At 40.4% G+C, this 19,533-nt stretch overlaps 1 protein-coding gene across 1 annotated transcript in view; it reads right to left on the reverse strand.

The window, feature by feature from the left end:
- KCNJ2 (potassium inwardly rectifying channel subfamily J member 2) overlaps window positions 1-19,533 on the reverse strand; it is a 404,418-nt gene continuing 384,885 nt past the window's right edge. Inside the window, exon 3 of the transcript XR_016389076.1 lies at window positions 1-19,533. This exon is cut by the window's right edge and continues 76,919 nt beyond it. The gene's annotated coding sequence lies outside the window, so the exon portion shown is untranslated.

Below are 19,533 nucleotides of genomic sequence, written 5' to 3' on the forward strand. Positions count from 1 at the left end.
TGATGTTTTATCCAACCCCAAAACCACCAAACCACAGGTGTTTAAGTAAGTCGTGAACTTCTATTATGTTTCTATTCAAATAGATTCTTTGGGGTACTAGGAAAATACTAGGAAAACATACACCATGTCACCAGTATTTAGGTGGGACATTTTCATGTTGGCAGCTCTTCTTCTCACTTCCTTTCCCCTCTGTAGGATACACAGACATAAATTATTTTATATTATTTCTGGGAATTCACATGTTAAATGTTCTTCTTCCCAGAAGCTTTGAACCATTCATTTCATGCTAAGCACATAGTCATCTTTCTCTGGACTTTCCACCCGTGTACCTATCTGAACCATCCAAATTCTATGATAATGCCTCCAGGATATTTTCATTATTGTTCTGTTTCCCCATCACCCCTGGCCTGATTCTAGAAGTTTGCAGAAGTTTTTCTTTTCTTTTCTTGTCACTATTCCCCTGTTCAGAGCCATCAGACCATCAGCAGCCATTCAGAGTTCAAACTGACAGTCAGATTCATTAGACATAATAGGTTCCACTCAGTGCCAGGTTTATTTTGTTTTAAGAAAAGATAGAGACAAGCAACAACCATTACTGTGCATCCCATGGTCTCAGTCACCCTATACCAAGGACACGTGTGACTGAAGAGACCATGCTGAGGGTCATGGATCACCTTTGTTCAGGGAATTCATAAGCTCTAGGTTCCTTTAACTTCAAACCTTTTAAGTCATGTCTCTCCCTCAGCCTCGGGGGTACCTAACTAGTGTCCATTCTCTGGTGCAGCTGCATCCCATCAATACCTGCCACTTATTACTTGATAAACAATCTTGACAAGGAAGTAGAAGAGCTTCATCTCGGCTCCTTAGTCTTGGAAGCTTGAGTCAATGTGGCAAGGAGGGTTTAATCACGGGTCACATTCTGAGGCATCTAGCAATTAATCTTTTCCTTCCAGAAACATCCCTCAAGAAACTCTTGATTCCAATCTCCTAAAAACTGATGTAATTTGTAGATTAATCTGTCTTCTGTTCTCTCTCTCCCTGCTGTCCTTTTCCTCTACATCTCCTTAAATACCATTGGTTTCTACATTTGCCCAATAGTTCTGTTTGCTTTCTTAATCTCTTCAATTCCCTCTTCTTCAATCCCTTCTTCTAAGAAGCATAGGCACATACATTTTTATAAAAGAGCATCGAGAGGAACTTTACCAATCATCTCTGTCTTTGCCTGCCCAGCCCCCCCATCTCTCCACCTCATATGGAGACTTGGACTACCTTCTAGGCTTCTTCAGCCCCGTGCTTCCTCTTCCAAAGGGGCAACAGGCCTGCAAGTACTATCCCATCCCCATCCTAGCCCAGGGAGGAGAAATCTGCTCCACCTGAAATTTTCCAATGGCCTCATTGCCCGGGGTTCTCTTTCACAGTATATCCATCTCTCCAGGTCTTCAGCAGTACGTGAACATGACATTGAGCACCTGGAAACCAGTTGTGCTCGTGTGGTCAGGCTACTGCCACACATCCCTGGGGATAGCTCACACTCCCCAGGCTGGCCTGGTGTTTCAGTGATCCATGTATATAAAACTAAGTCTCATCTAAGTTAGGCCACGTGACCCACTGACATTCATAAGTCTGTTTTTCTCTCACTCCTGGGGTGGGTCAAACCCTCTGGCTGCTTCCTGAAGGCTGTGGCCCCAGGGTGAATGGCATTTATCTTTCTTGCTGTCCCGCTGCCAAGCAAAGGAAAAGTGCAAATACTCCCAACACAAGGTGAGGCTAAAAGCAGAAATTTACAGACACTGGGCAAGTAGGGTGAATGCTGTCTTCTAGACCCTCCTCATTCCATGAGATGTTTGTCTAGACTGGATGTGTCTAGACTCACCATGGGTCGTTGAGTGTGGACCCTAAATCCCTGCCTCCTTGCCTATGTCCAGAGGATGTGGGAAGGAACGAGGATCATCTGATCTCAAGTTTGCATTTTCAGGTATGTTAGCCTTTGAAACAGGATGCTCTAGGGCTCCAAATGTCTGGGGAATTCACAGACTAGCAGCCTTGCAGCCTTCCCCTGGTGAGCTAGCTCATTGCTCGGCTGTGTAGAGGAAGGTCATTCAGGTCAACTCGGCATTATGCTAGAGTGCCCACTGTGGAAGCTGTGCTACCCCGACCACCATCATAAAGACTCACCAGTCCCAGTCCCTGAGAAGTGCTGCCTGTGATTTATCCTGGCATCCAAACTGAATATACCGATAATTTAACCTCCAGGCTCTGAGAGCAAGAAATGGAGAATGCACAATGGCTTTCCAGAAACTTTATTAGCTGTTGAGCAATGTAGTACGTTAATGATTGTATTTTCAGGATGATGGAAATCGGTGACAGGATATTTTGTATGTGATGAGGATCTGGTCCTCATTCAGGTTGTCTCTCAAGATAGAAATCTGAAATGTCATTGTAGCAGCAGTCGCTCAGAAATGCTATTTTCCAGTTAAAAATTAGGTATCTCTGCACCGATTAATTCATATTCCATAAAACACTGGAACAGACTTAGGTTATATTTCCCTGCTTGTTTTCTACTCACATGTATTTTATAAGTTTGCTCTAAGTTTTATCAAGCTAATTCCTTTCGTATTTAGTGCATTTTAAAGTTTTCAAATTGCTTCTATATACATCATATTTTTGTATCTTCCCAACTACCCTAAAGGTCAAAGCAAGGCAACTATATTGCTTCCACTTTGCAAGTGAGAAAACGAGTATTCTGAAGTGACAGATCTGGGAGCTAGGTTCAAAGAGTCACGTGACAGAATCAAGGCACCATCCCCGATCTCCACATTCTGTATCTGGTGGACCGTTCACACGTGGCGCTGCTTCCTACCAAAAAGAAAACTATGAAAGACAAATGACCATAATTTCGAATTTCTAAAAAGAAACACCAGTGATTTTAAAGAATTCCAGCAAATACGCATGGATAGCAAAGAAACCCAGACCTGATCTCAGAAATGGGAAGAAAGAAAGGAAACTCTGCGGGGCAGTAAGGTTTAGTCTGTACTGCACTTTAGTTCTGCCATTGTTTAATTTTTTTAGTCAAAGCCATTCATCTTCCACGGGGATCAAATAAGCTGGGTGGTAAAACAACGGATGTGCGATTCACTGGGAGCAAGGGAACGGCGTTCCGAGGCAAAAAGGGGGACGAGTTTGGGAATGCAGACCTGGGACATTGGCTGCCTCAACCTCACCACAGGGCTCGAGGGAGAATAGTGTTTTTCACACAAAGTGAAAAAGAGAAATGTAAGCTTCCTCTTAAGCGGCATCGTGCACTAGGGATTCCGCAAAAGGAAACCGATCCCCCTTTTACCCCAAGACCCCTATCAATTTCAAAGCCAGACATTTTTCTTCTCCTCCCAAGATAACTGATGGTGTGGATGTATGAATTATCAATATCTTCTTCTAGAAGCATAAATTCACAGCCACTTCTGGAATAGCCAGTGACGAGTGGAGTTAGGAGTAAAAAATGCACAAAATTGATTTTACTTGATCCGCCCACCCTCCCATCCCCCCTCCATGCACATTCAACTTCTGTGTATTATTAAAATGACTGGAAAGCTCTGGGTTCTAAGTAATGCTGATTTCCTCTCTGAAGACTCAAAAATGGCCTGCATGATGGTTGAGTATGAAAGATATTTGATTGCTTTCCTTATCAGAAAGGAGGCAGGGTTTTCAAATAAGTTAGATTAACTATTCCAAGGGCTGTACATCGCCCCCTCACAATGTTATACAACAGTATTAGGTTTTCTTTTGGGCTTCCATATAAACGGAAGCCTTTTCTCTGATGTCCATAGGTCAATAAAGTGATCTCTGGCCCCAGTGTGTATACCCAGACACAATTTGAAGACATTGGGAGAGGAAATATGAAGCCTACATTTTCCTGCCAGAGACTGAATTACATGAAAAAGGCTATTTTTGAACCAGAAGAGACTGATATGACTAATTAGCAAGTTATAATCCCCTCCCCGTTATGAAAGTACAAACCCTATATAAGATGCAGGATTTCACGGTCCAACCCATCTTGTGGATACTTTTAACATCTCTGAGAAACTTTCTGAAAAGCATGTTGGCAAACTGGACCGGAATAGATGCTAGTTTTAAAACGGGAAGACTATTTCAATGGAGACTAATGTTCAAGTGTCAGTAAAAATGTGAATTTACAACTGAATTTTATGTGTATCGTAATCCATTGTTTCCCTATTTAATTGTGGAAATTCTAGTAAAGAGTATTTGGAAGTGGCAATGAGCTGTCTTGGGTTGTGATAGAAAGTCATTTATTACAAGCTTCCACCCAACTAAAACATGCAAGGGTCCAAAACTGTAAGCCTCGTTCAATTATTCTTATTATTGATGTTGTTTACTCCACTCATAAAAATGGAAATGGATGAAATTTCTTAGATTAGGATTCACTGGTTAGATCACTTATGCAAGATTTTTTTTTCAGCCAATGAGCTAAAAATCCTCTCAGCTACTGCCTGTTACATCTTTACTGCTCCTTCCAATTCTGAGACTGCCACTGACGTCAGTAGAAATCCTTGATATGAAATAAAAATATAAAAAAAAGTATAAAAGGACTCTCTGTGTTCATGTTTATAGTAGGTTACAAATGTATGTACAGGGCTCTTTGCAAATTGGTCTACTTAAATAAAATGTGTGCTTTCACTTGTACAAATATAGTTGTCTTACAAGATGAATTAAGTACGATTAAGAAACTTGCAGTGGCTATAAGTACCTTGAGGTTTTTTTTTTGTACCTTATTCTTTTGGTACACAGTATCTTCTCTACCCATGGGAACATTATCCTCAGGAACTGGCGTTTTAAATATTTGTTTTAAAGTGGCCAAAGAATTCCATCTAATGACACAACGAAGCATTTATCATGACAAATCTAAACTTAAATGAGATGCTAGAACATGGCTCAGTTACTGACATATGATTTTTAGAGGCAAAATAATCTACCTTGAAAGGAACTTAAAACAGTCGATGATTCGCGTTTGTTAGGCTGAGGGAGAACTATAAATTTCAGAGATAAAGTATACTTTCATGAAGTTGGTTAACTGAATGGATAACAGGAGGAACAGACACAGAATTTTAAACTGGTGGGAACTTGACACTGGTGAAAATAGAAGATCGCATTTATTGCTAAAGATTTAGGGATATCTCACAATGTCAAATGCATTCAAACTTTCTAATAGCTGTTTAAGATTTTTCTATAATCTTAGTGAACTTAAGGTTTTATTCCATGTTCTTTCTAATATTAAGTGAAGCCTCTTTCCCTATCTGTGTGATCTTGGGAATTATTCAACCTCTCTGAGTCTCAGCGTCCTCAACTATAAAAATGAAAATATCACTATGCATCTTACAGGGTCATGGAGATGGTTGAATGGGTGAGGCCTGCAACAAGTCTGTTTTCTACACCAGAGGGAAACCATCAAACTATTTCCAGACAGAAGCAACCTGAGTGTCCATCGACAGAGGAATGGATAAAGAAGATGTACATATGCACAATGGAATATTACTCAGCCATAAAAAAGAATGAAATAATGAAAATGAAAAAAGAATGCCATTTGCGGCAACATGGATGGACCTAGAGATGATCATACTAAGCGAAGTGAGTCAGACAGAGAAAGACAAATACCATATGACATCACTTATATGTGGGATCGAAAAAATTTATATAAATGAAGTTATTTACAAAACAGAAATAGACTCACAGACATAGAAAACAAACGTATGGTTACCAGAGGGAATAGCGGGGAGTGACGGGGAGATAAATTAGGAGTGTGGGACTAACATATACACACTACTATGTGTATAAAATAGATAAAGAACAAGGACCTACTGTATAGGAGAGGGAACTATATTCAATGTATCATAATAAACTATAATGGGAAAGAATCCGAAAAAGAATATATATATACACATATATGTGTGTATATATATATATATATATATATATATATATAACTGAATCAATTTGCTGTATACCTGGAACTAACACAACATTGTAAACTAACTATACTTCAATTTTAAAAAAGCTTAAAAAATATTTCCAGGGCTTCCCTGGTGGCGCAGTGGTTGAGAGTCCGCCTGCCGATGCAGGGGACGCGGGTTCTTGCCCTGGTCCGGGAAGATCCCACATGCCGCAGAGCAGCTGGGCCCGTGAGCCATGGCCGCTGAGCCTGTGCATCCGGAGCCTGTGCTCTGCAACGGGAGAGGCCACAGCAGTGAGAGGCCCGCGTACCGCAAAGAAAAAAAAAAAATTCCAAATCTTTCGGAGCTCTACCATCAGCATGAAGTTATCGTCCAATCCCAGATGGACGGACTCCTGACATGAAATAATGGAGGAGCTTGCAATCTGCTTTAAAATGACTGAAAAACCTTAATCCACTGTTAAGGAGGACTTGGGAGATCTTGTCTTGTAGCCACGTGCCTGCTACTAGACCCATCTAATGCAGCATCAGCATGGCAAGCCATATGCAGCCTGAGGGGTATAAAGAGGCCCTGGAGCAGTCAGATCATAAACCAGTATAATTATCCCCATGAGTTCCGGGACAAACTAACTGCGCATCTTTCATCAAGAGATTCACTACCAAACTCTGTAGCAGGATTAAAAAAAAAGAATTTCGCAAGTGATTGCTAAGGTGTGGAGAGGGAGGAAGGATTGGGAGTTTGGGGTTAACAGATGCAAACTAGTAATATACAGGATGGATAAACAACAAGGTCCTACTGTAGAGCACAGGGAACTATATTCAATATGCTGTGATAAACCAGAATGGAAAAGAATATGAAAAAGAATATATATACGTATAACTGAATCACTGTGCTGTACAGCAGAATTTAACACAACATAGTAAATCAACTACACTTCGATAAAACTTAAAAAAAGAATTTCAAATAGCCCATTTATATGCCCATATCTGAAAACTGAGTTCTCTAACATAATTTGTATTGAAATGAAACTACCAGTGTTATCAAACTTGAATGTAAATGTATATGTGCCTATGTTCCTAAAGCTTTTATGGACAAAAAAAAAAAAAAAAAAAGTACTATCAGCATATAGTATGCATGTGCTAATTAACTGTGTCTAGTCACATTTCCGGACCTGTGCATAGAGTGGATTTCCACATCTCTCTGATAAATAATCTGAAAATGTTGTTACACCCTCTGGCAACATATTTTAAGAATCATTTTGTCTCTGTAATCTGAATGTTTCCAGGAAAAGCCATTTTTCTTTAAATAAAATGCCCAGATAATTGTCTCCATTTCCTATTAGGGAAATGTACTTGGTTGAAGCAAAAGCGAGTGTCTGTTAACCAGAGTAAAGCTCACAAGAAAAGTTAGTAGCTAACCTTTTTCACATGTGGCAAAACCACAATTACATTTCAGACTGGAGCTTGTTTGCTTTCTTTGCCTGCCCCAAATGGATTCCACGGTAGCTGGGAACTTGCAAAATTATTGCCAGTTATAACGAGAGGAAAAAAATATATTGAGTTTAACTTCATTACAGCTACAGCACTTGTATCAACAGGGCCTGGCATAAAATGGGAAAGTTGCCGAAATCCATCAAGTGACTTAAATGTTTAGAATAGGTGGTGGCGACCGTCGCTATTCCTGATTCCAGATCTTCTAAGGATCCTGCTTCTCTGGGCTTCTGGGTCTGCAAGCTGTCAAGGTGGAGTCTAAGGGTTAAGCAGGCCTGGGGCCATGGGCGAGAGGAGTTGACAGAGCCAGACTGGAGCAGGCCAGTCCCAGGAAGTGAGGGATGGCAGGAAGAAATGGTAAGTGACATAAGCCCAGGGAGACAGGCACGATCTAGCATCAACTAGATGAATAAGGCAGCAGTAGTGAGCAGAACGGAACACCAATTCGAGTTCAGAACTTGGAATTCAGTCGTGTCTTTACTCCTCAAGCCTTTATTACATACTGCAATTTATTTATTATTTATTCTATCGTATTATTATTAAAGCACCTAGCTAAGTATTGGCATAGACTAGGGCAGAGCTTCTCAGCCTCGGCACCATTGACATTTGGGGCCAGATACTTCTTGTTTGGGGGTGAGGAAGTTCTAATCCATCCTAGGATGTTTAGCAGCATCCCTGGCCACTACCCACTAGATGTCATTAGCAACCCCTCTCCCCCAAGTATCTCTGGATGTTGTTATATGTCCCCTGGGAGCAAAATCTCCCCCGTTGGGAGCCACTGAACTGAAGGAATTGAAAATACTCTCCCTGTACCAGTCTTCACAGTCTACAAGAACCTGACCTTTGGAACTCTTTAATACTGATACTCATGTGTAATTCTGGGCTCACATCATATCCAGAAAGTTACCTGATACAAACAGGAAAATTCTTTGACTCTGAGATCCTCAGTAGTTACTCCTAAAGTTTTACCAGATAAAGCACGTATAACATTTAGCGATTCTCTCCAGCTCACCTTTCTGCAGTGCACGGTGTCAGCATATTGTCTGACCAGTGAGAGGAAAATAACACTTGAAATAAGCAGAGAACATGGAAAGCTGAACTTTTGGGTGTTGACTCTGTAGGAAGCAGAGCTTCCAGAAAAGTGAGAAACGACTTAGGTCATTGGAAAGGAAGAGTGTAGGAAAAGAATCCGATTCAAGAAGAGCCGTGTGATCGCCTGCACGGTGATAAGGAGGGTGGACTACAGAAATACACACTCTGGAGGATAAGGAGAATAACTGTAGAAATAGGAGCTTTGTGAATCCTCAGAAAGTGAGCAGGTGAGGTCATCAACACACCTCCCCAGCACTGTGTCCCGTTGATCTTGACTCAGAAAATCCCTGAAGCAAACACTGCATTCAGGACATTGACTGCTTCCCCTGAAGCTCACCCATCAATCTTGCAGATCCAGTCTCCAGACAGAATCTGCAAGCAGTTCAATCCAAATCACTGTCACAGCGCTGGAAGATCTGATGTCCCATCCATCACAGAAGGGAAACCTGAGACGGATGGCGCTGGACTTGCTGAGTCGTTCACCCGATAGGCCCCCAGTTCGAGGCTAACGGTATCTGACATGCAAGGTCAACACATTTTGCAGCCTGTTTGTTGCACTGAGCAGCGCTGCAAGTGGAGAAGGGAGTCCATGGGCTGGGCTCCTACGAGCGGAATGCTCCATCGTGATGAGTGAAGGTGTTGAATCAGAGGGAGGATGGTGGCTGTCCAAAGAATTCAGCACAAAAAGCGATAAAACACAACATTAAAGTAAGTGCCGGGCTCCAAATAGACCTCCAGGGGTGGGGAGGGAGGGTGCAGCTGGTGGCGAGGTGGGTTAATTTGTTTTTATTTGCGGGTTTCATTCCAAAAGGTGATGTTTGGTTTTACCTCCAGGACTGGTGCCGGGGAGGAGATATGCCCCATGAAGCGGTGGTGGACCTCACCAGGCAGAACGATGGGGAGATGTTTGTCAGAGTTCCAGATGTGGGCGAACAACTCCCCAGATTCCCTGAGTTTGTTGTTATTAAAAGTGGATTTAAGGCTGAGGAAAGCTCCCAGGTCAGTAGCCTCTGAAAACTGGAGCTTAACAGCAGGGAAGACACAGCAAGGACACACTCCAGTGCAAAGATAACCCCCCTTTTTTCCAGGCGCTGCCTCCAGTGAGCCAGAGTCTTTGGCAATGGACCCCGACCTTGATTTGCTGGATCCTATGGGAAGAGAAAGTTATTCAAGCTCCATGACACGTTCATGCCAGACCCTTATTCCTATAAAAAGACCACTGCTTGCCAGTAACCCTTAAGGCGTCTAATGAGGAACAGGTAAAAGGGTAGCAGGACGTCTCATACCTGGAGAAACAAGCAAAACGGGAGCTGCGAGGCCAATGCAACAGTGGATGTAAATACAGTGTTTCCAGCAAGACAAAGAGGTCCTTCGTCATTTTAAACGCTGACAACTTCCTATTGGGCTCAAATAATCCCACAAATCTTTTCTTATATAATCTTGTTAGCAGACTGCAGTTCTTTAGAAAAGTAATGATGGATGCCATCTCTTCTCAACAATGGCTTATTGATAAATGGTTTTTACTGCGAAGGCTTCTAAAAAATACTTTGAGCTATACATAGCAGAGGCTTTATTTGCAGGTCTTTGCTCTCCTCCAAGCTGGAAACTTGGGTCTCAACATCATTTCCTGACTTTTAGAGTATCTTCTTTTCAGTGTCTCTCTTTTTAAAGTGTCTTTTCTTTAGACTTAATTTTCTAACAATTCTATGTACTGTCCATATTTCTTGACTTCTGATGTGACACATATGATAGATTTCAAAAATCCTGACTGCTTTTCTAAAGGCTATGGTTTATATTATTTACATTCATTCTGTCATAACTTATTCATTTAATGACTAATGATGGATTGTAACCACAGGAGTATTGTGTAGGACCTGTATTCTGGAAGCTCCCAACATAGTAAAGATCCATAGTGTATTTCACTATCACTCTGTCCTTCCTGTCTGTCCTTTGCCCCAGCAAGCTCACACACTGACACTCTACTCCCCCAACTCATAGACATAAAGCTACTGGAGTTATTATTTCTGTTGATAGAGTCCCTTTCCTCACATCCCCCTTGTCTTAATGAGACCAGGACCATGCATATTTGACTACGGGGATAATGTTTGGCTTGCTGGTTTCAAGACACACAGAATGGGAGAAGTTGTAGAAAATGTGACCCCCATGGAGAAAGTTAAGGAATTAACATAGAAAAGCTGTTTTGTAAGTAACGCCTACTTAAGCGATTCTTGTGAACCAGCTTCTTAAAAAATACCAGCCTGTTATAAAATATTTTTAGAAGAAACTTGTTGTTTTGCTTTTAATCTAATTTTTTGGAAAATCTTGAAGAAGGTCCAATATATAGATGTATATTTGAATTAGCACAACTTTTAAAAACTGTCTTCTAGAAGCTATGACCCAGATGCCCATGCTTTAGTGAGAATGAATTAAATTTAATTCATTAAATGAGAGAGAGAAATAGAGGTCAAGTTCCCCAAATCAGCTAAGCCTAGGTCCTAGAGGTAAGTACTGAGCGCGGGTACATCTGTGCTAAGGGTCATCCAGCAAAGCTGAATGCAGGAAGAAGCATCCATTGTCCCTTTTAATCCCCCTGAATCCTTAGCTTCTTACACACTCAACCGTTTCTGGGCTTTAGTCTTTCATGCACTGTCAGTGATTCACTCAATTTGTTAAAGGCCATAGATTGGAAAGGGAATCAGAAAAAACAGGGAAACCATTGCTCACCCTAGAGAGAATTTCCCTTGCTGACTCTAGTGATCAAATTCAACTACTGAGTAAGTAAGATGGATTTAATGACCTTGGAAATATGAATTTTCTAACACGTTCAAAATCCTAATTCCCTTAGCAAAGGTGAAAGGTCAGCCAAGTTAAGCTGCAAAGACATTGATACCCAGAGATTTATTTTCATTTTTGTCTAATTCTCAATGTATTTAAAAGATATTAACACATTCATTTTCTTGAGAAAAGCAAGGTTAAATTACCTCTGGACATTTATCTAGATGATTCCCGGTATCAGAATATTGGTAGCCATTCCATTATTGCTAACACTGTTTTTATCCATCATAAGTAATCATAAGAAAGATAGGCAAGTTGCCTTTTACACTTGTGTTTTATCTAGATTATTTTACTTACTTGTTCAATCATTTGGTTCGTTCAAAATTATTTACTGACCACCACCTATGTACTACGTATTATACTATACACTAGAATACAGTAGTAAGCAGGACAGTTATGATTACCATTTTCATGGTACCTGCGATCTAACAGGAAGCATATAACCTCCACTTATCTGTCATTTCATTTCCAGAACTCCATGCAGCAGTATCTGGAGATACGGACAAATGATATTTTTCCTGTAAGATTTTGCAAGTTATTATTCTGAGTCATAGAAAATGTAAGTGGCATTATACTATTTCTTTTGTTAGCACCGCAAGCATCATACTTTGCAAATATTTGTAAAAATACTACTTGCATGAACAAAATGTGATTTTTTTAAAGTATACCACCTGCCTTGAGAGGTTACGATAAGACTAGATAATTTCACAAAATAATAAATAAGAACCCAAGAATCCATGAAGTGCTGAATGTGTGATTCAAACAAAAAGTTCTATTGAAGTGAAGAGGAGGGAATAAACCCTGGGAAAATCAAGAAAAATCCTGTGGATAAGATGGTTCTTAAGTTGGAGCCGGGGGTATCTCTTAGGATGTAGCAAGTAGCAAGGGGTAGGGCATGGCAGGTGGGAGAGGTGATTTGAGCAAGGGCAAAATGTGGAATAAATACCACATTAATAGAGAAAAATGAATAGGTCAATTGAACTGAAGCAAGTCTTCTGAGAGAAGAAAATAAGCATGATATAAATAGATAGAGATCTATAGATACATGCATTAAATTGGTCTGATATCGGGAGAGGAGAAGCTCAGACATACAGGATGATGCTTGCAGCATGTAACTCTCATATGGTTTCCAAGAAATATTTAGCCCTGCAAATTTATGTTAGTACAGGGCAAAAAAATTGTTGGAAGAGAATAAACCGACCATATGAATCTGAAAGCCAGTTGATCATAGCAATTCGAGAAGTCACCAATTGAAAATTTACCTCTTTGATTTAGTTACATTACAATTTCCAAGAAACACATGAGCATGACAATAAGCTTTGAGTTCTCTCAGCTTTTTTTCCTACTACTTCCTGCAAATAGACTCTCCAAAAGGAAATGAGTTACACGCTGGTTAGGAAAATTTCTGTTTGATTTATTTACGTTGATGAATATTTTTATTTACATGTCTCTGATCTTAACAGTGTGGGTCTCATTGGTCAATGCTATCATAATAATCTATCAGAAAAATATAAGTCTCTTGAAGTTTAAACAGAAATGTGTGTGTTACTTTTGGGCCAAGTTTTCTCTTTTGAGTGAGTTCCTTGATTCACACAAGTATAAGAATATTCAGTTAGCAAGGAAGGGATTAAATGAAGACCCTCCCCTCACTATGAAATTTATCAATAAAGTAAAGGTTGTAAGGATCCCAAAACATGCGTTCTTGTCAAAATATTTAATGACCTAATACCTTCCAACGTTATCAAGATAATGATGATTTAAGATCATAAGTATACACCTCTAATTCAAGAATCCTCAACCAGGATGGCATAAATTCGTATGTACAATAGAACTGGAGAACGAAGGTTATTAATTATAGAGCTAGAATAGTTTCATGTGCCCCGAAAGCAAATTAAGAGATAGGAAGCAGAATGATCGTTATTCATCCAACAAACTCTTCTGAGTGGAAGGAACTAAATTCCTCTGAAAGGAATTAAATTCATCTTCTAAAACTACAAAAGCTAAGACCTGCACTTTACCTTAAAGAACCTATACTTTCTTAGACTAGGAGTCATAATAAAGTGAATGCCATAGGAGAAAAACAGTGAGGTGGGGTTACTTTGGCCACTGGGTAAGGAGGAATGAATTCATTTGTACAGTTTAAATGTGAGGAGAGGGATTGCTAGATCTTGGTGGTCTGGGTGGGCTCAATGTATCTGGTATCCATTAAGATCCAAAATTTGCTTGAACCTACGGATTAATTCTCCTGCAGGAACTGAGGCAAACCAATAGCAGCTGAAAGTTAATCAAGCACTGATCTCACACAATCCGTCTAATCACAGCCAGCTGTGATTTCAAACCTTTGCACTGAGGTTCCCTGGGGCAGTTCTACACAAGCCCTGGAGTGAGCACCCTCAACTTTTGAAGGGCAGGAGAGAAGTTAATAAAATAAAACTTAATGCCTTCAATCGAGGAACTGAAGAATAGGACCGACCGGGATGGTCCACAGTTTTTTCTGTATTAATCTCTTCCCTCTTCCCAGCTGCTTGTCCCTGGAAGGCATAAGATTTCTTCCGAATGTTTGCTGGGAATCCTTTATTTAAAAAAGTCATACAATTGGGAACAGTTGCCTGTTTGTCCATTGAGGGAATCTCTACTTCATTTCATAAGAAATAATTATTTATAGTGCCTAAATACATTTTAAAAAATTTTATTGATACGATAATGGACTTTGAGTTTTTATAATAAAGGCCAACCAGATTAAGATGAACATTATTAGCCTAGGCTTAAAGAAGTCAAAACATGTTTTGTGTAAACATATCTGAGCCCAGCCAGTTAAAAAACTTCAATTAAATATTTTACCAATAAAGCCATAAAATTTGTAACGATGCTTTCCATGAGGCTGGTGGTTTCACAATTTTACTTTTAGTTTATTGACTTTATAAGGAAATGATAGTGTGTCAGATAAACTGGTGTCATTTTCTAGCTATTCTTCTTCGTTTCTAGCCCTGTCTATAAGGCCTGGTACCTACACCTCCTTCTCTCTGAACCAATTCTCTTTCCTATAATTCAGCTCAGAAACTTGGGCCTTCCTGTCTGTTGACAGCATCGTGAAACTACTTGTATATCTCCTTCTCCAAGTAACATAACATTTCTGGAGTTCTGCCTCCTTCAGGGTTACCCTTTCTCCTTTTGGGCACATTTTGGAGCTGAGGCTCTGGTGCGGACAGCAAAATCTAAGCATCACTTACCGTCTTTCACCTTAAGCATGAGAAACCATATTTCGTCTACTAGACTAGACTTCCTTCTATCATTAAGATATCCCAGAGCTCACAAAAGCATCATGCAGGCAGACCTTGAGTCCCCTACACCCTCCACTGTAATTGAGGATTAAACTATAAAATGAAGTCATAATGGATAAACTGATATCTAAGCTGATTATAAAAAGACAGAATAGAGTTTGTAAGCTTATTGATCATATTAACATATGTGAACTTCTCTGTGAGGTGGCGATTTGGGTACAAATGTTGGAACTCCATCTTTCACTTCCCCACCTACAATTGTAATAACTAAAGGAACAGGCAAAGCATTGAGAAGGGAGCATCAGTGTCTGATTTAGTGATAAGGCAATGCTGCCATCCATGTATAGCAATTTCAAAGAATTACTTGATCATAGAAGACTAATAAAAGATAGATCGATGAACCCATAATTCACTGAATGTAAGGCAGCTGACTACGTTGAAATTACGTGAAGGATAGGACTCCAGTAGAACCACATCAAAATCTCCTCCCTCAAAGCTGCAAAGTCTGCGGGGGCCACGGCAGGATGTGGGACCATTGGTCAGCCACAAATCCAGACCCTTGCCAATATTTTGGAAAGTTCTCCAGCGTAAGAGAATTGAGAGGGAGGGCAAGATCCCCCAGGAAACTTAATCCTGCTTTTCATTTGATGCAGGCAGAACTGACAGGTCAAGCAAGGAGTTGGCTGCACCTGTTCTTAATCATAGATGCCTGGCCTGACAGATAATGAGGGCACTGCCCCAAGAATCTTTCACCACTGCTACAAACAAAAAAAAAACTCATATAATTTCCCAATACTTCACAAGTAGAGACACATGGGGATGAGTAGAGCAAAGAGTAACCGAAAGTGTAGAAAAAGCAGTATAAAACACAAATTTTTAAGTCAGGCTGACAGATTGAACACATGTATTTGCCTAATTTTCTTCCCCAAATCCCGCCGAAATGACAATAAAATTATTTAAAAATGGGGATTCCATGGTAGTAGTAAGAATAAAGGATAGTTGGGGCGAGTGGGGGCTATTCTTCGTTGCCGTGCCCGGGCTTCTCATTGTGGTGGCTTCTCTTGCTGTGGAGTTCTAGGTGTGCGGGCTTCAGTAGTTGTGGCGCGCGGGCTCAGTAGTTGTGGCTCACGGGCTTAGTTGCTCCGTGGCATGTGGGATCTTCCCGGACCAGGGCTCAAACCCGCGTCCCCTGCACTGGCAGGCGGATTCTCAACTACTGCGCCACCAGGGAAGTCCAAACGAAGACCCAAAGCAGCCTTAATTAATTAATTAAAAATAAATAAAGTGGTTGCACCATTTTAAAAAATAAAAAAGGAATAAAGGATAAAGGGTGCTGTCAGAGATTTTAAAAACTGAGAACTTTTTTTCTTAATTTTTTTTGGAGTATAGTTGCTTTACAGTCTCGTGTTAGTTTCTGCTGTACAGCAAAGTGAATCAGCTACACATATACATATATGCCCTCTTTTTTAGATTTCCTTCTCGTTTAGGTCACCACCGATCATTGACTAGAGTCTCTGGGCTAAACAGTAGGTTCTCATTAGTTATCTATGTTATACATAGTAGTGTATATATATCAATTCCAATCTCCCAATTCATCCCTCCCTTCCCCCCTTGGTAACCACATGTTTGTTCTCTACATCTGTGACTCTATTTCTGCTTTGCCAATAAGTTCATCTGTACCACTTTTCTAGATTCCACATATAAGCGATATTATACAATATTTGTTTTTCTCTTTTTGACACGGGATGTAATTTTTTTTTTCTTTTTTTCTTCTAACATCCTATTGGGGTATAATTGCTTTACAATGGCGTGTTAATTTCTGCTGTACAACAAAGTGAATCAGCTATACATATACGTATATCCCCATATCTCCTCCCTCTGGCATCTCCCTCCCACCCTTCCTATCCCACCCCTCAGTGTGTAATTTAGATGCAAAAGCCAAATCAGAAGTTGAGTTGATGCTCCTTTCTTCTAGGCACTGCAGCAGCTGGTTGCAAGGTCAGACCTGGTGAACACGGAGAAGACAACGGGGCATGACGGGGCTGTAGAGCAGGAAGCATTAGGGTTATCGGAGGACAGCTACATGGGCCAGTGCCTTCCTCTCCTCCAGGAACGGTAAGCAGGTGGCTGCTGCTTTTGTTCCCAGCTGGAGGCCTGAAAGCCACCGCTTATTGTGTGGATTTGGGCCTGGAAGAAGGTCAGAGCCGAGGCTGAGCTACTCCCTCCTTCCCAGTAGATCAGTAGGAATATTTCTCCATCCAGAAGTGAAGTACACCAAAGAAGCCTAATGCAGAGCGTATTAGTTTCCCGTTGCAGCTGTAACAAATTACTACACACGTAGTGGTTTAAAACAACACCAATTTATTATCTTACCGCTCTGGAGGTCAGATGTCTTAAACGGGTTTCATTAGGTTGCAACCAAGGCGTCAGCCGGCTGCGCTCCCTCTGGAGGTTCCAGGGGAGATTGGGCTGCCTTGCCTTTTCTAGTTTCTGGAGGCTGACTACAGTCTTTGGTTCCTGCCCCTTCCTTCTTCCTCAAAGCCAGAAGCAGAGCATCTTAAATCTCTCTCTCACGCTAACCTTCCAGCCTCTCTCTGATTTACAAGGACTCTTGTGATTATGTTGCATCCTACCCAGATTATCCAGGATAATTCGCCCATCTCAAAATCTTACTTAATCACACCTTCAAAGTGCATTTTGCCATGTTAGGTAACATATTCACAGGTTCCGAGGATTAGAGCATAGACATAGACATAGACGTAGACGTAGACATCTTTGGGAGCAGAGGGGCATTGTTCTGCTGATCACACTGAGTAAAGCCATCCTTACCGTGGCAGTTTAGAAACTGCCTTAGTTCTCTCTGTCCATACAATGGAAATGCAAATCCGAGTGTGGATAAGACTCAGGGTCTCTGAGATAAACAAGATCTACCCAGCAGCAAAAGAAGCTCAATCAAGTTGCCTATACGGACATCATAGCTCGTCACTCAAATATTATTAGTTAACAACTTAAAAAGAAGAGAGTTAGCTCTATGCTGTAAGACTAATGGATTAATGTATTGAAGGCCTACTATATACCAGAAAGAGGGGATAAATTGGAGAAATATAAATATCAAGTCTCAGTATCATGTAACTTACATTCTGTTAGAGTAGACAAAGAAAAGAAATTGACGTATTCATTTGTCCCTTCCACAGACCTTATTGAGTATCTTCTTTGTGCCAGTAGCTGTCCTGTATATATCAGTGAAATAAACAGAAAAGTTCCTACCCTCATATGATTACATCCGAGTATGGGGAGACAGACATATACTTTAATATATAGACATATATTTTAAATAATATGTTAAACATATTTCTATATATGTATAGGCAGAAATTCTCATATATCAGGTGGTGATCAGTGATATGAAGAAAAATAAAGCAGTATAATAGGAATTGTTAACCTTACCATATGAGTTATCAGGCCAATCTAGAAAATTCTGACAGCAATAGGAAATGTTATTAATCATGATGTCATGACAAGAAGAATAGTCGGAGATTATCCCAGGCAAAATGGGACGTATATTCACTCTAGATGTGTGTGTGCATGTGTGTGTACTAACATACCAGAGTGTTTTGATATATCACAGTCGGAGAAGGTCTCACTGATTCACAGACCTTTGAACTTCAGACGTCTGAAGGAAGAGTGGGGGAGAGCCCTTGTAAACAACTAAGGAAAATGCCGTGCTATGCACAGTCTTAAAACGGGCTGCTATTCTATAAGAGAGATTGAAGGCTACTTTAAATTAAGGTCAGAAAAACTCTGCCTAAAGGGGCGACATTTGTTTTGAATCTGAATGACAGGAAGAAACCAGATGTGCACATATCAGGAAAAACACTTCCATGAGCTTTTACTCCTAGTTATGGCTGATAAGCTTCTCTGGGACTAACAGCCTACAGATAACAACTATAAACTCTGGACAAAATGCAAAAAATAATTATCAGGAGACACTGGAGAATGACCAAAACAAGACAGAAATGAGTGAGGGCTGACGTTTGAAAGAAAGAAATGATATCAAAAGTTTTCTATAGTCATTGCTTGTAGCCTAACTCGTGCATCTTTCTGGGTCCGGGGAAGGGGGGTGGGTGCAGCTAAAACTTCCATAGAAAACCCATAACGAATATGGTTTGAAGAACCAAAGGACAGAGGTGGGGTGTTTTATAAGAAATATAGAACCCAAATGTTAACTAAATGTGCCATGATTTAGAGTAACAGGTGAAATACAAAACAAAAGATAACTAAGTTGTTCTTAGTACTTGGAGTGTGCTGTTTCCCTCTTCTCGTGGAAGGATAGAAAACTCTGAGTGGCCGGGTAAAGATCACAGTTCCCAGGTCCCCTGCAATTGTGTGCGGTCATGCTACTTATTTCTGATTAATGGGGTGTGAGTAGGAACAGCATGACAATGTCAGAAAGTGTCCTTAAAAAGTAACAGCCATGTACCCCTCTGAACCCCTGTCTCCATCTTACTGGATGGAAAGTAATACAAGCTGCCATATTTGAGCAGGAATGGGTCCACCTACCTCTGGATTTTGTTTATGTAAGAGAAATACACTTCTATTTGTTATTTCACTCTTACTAGGGCTTCTCTGCTGCTCACAAATAGAACTTCTGATGCCTTCGTTTATTAAGTTATTTCCATGTGTGCTTTCATTAAATCCATCATAAACGCTAAGGACAAAATTAGCATTATCATTGTTATAATTAATAATATTTTTCTCCAAAGGACATTGTGGTTATGAAAATGCTGTGTTCCAGAGAACCCTGCAGTTTTACAGAAGATGCTTCAGTGATTCTACAAACACGAGTCAGCATTTTTAGAATACATATGATTT

This window comes from Delphinapterus leucas, chromosome 19, assembly GCF_059928025.1.
Source record: "Delphinapterus leucas isolate spDelLeu-1000000601 "Yukka" chromosome 19, BTC_Dleu_Yukka2, whole genome shotgun sequence".
Taxonomy (NCBI): Eukaryota; Metazoa; Chordata; class Mammalia; order Artiodactyla; family Monodontidae; genus Delphinapterus; species Delphinapterus leucas.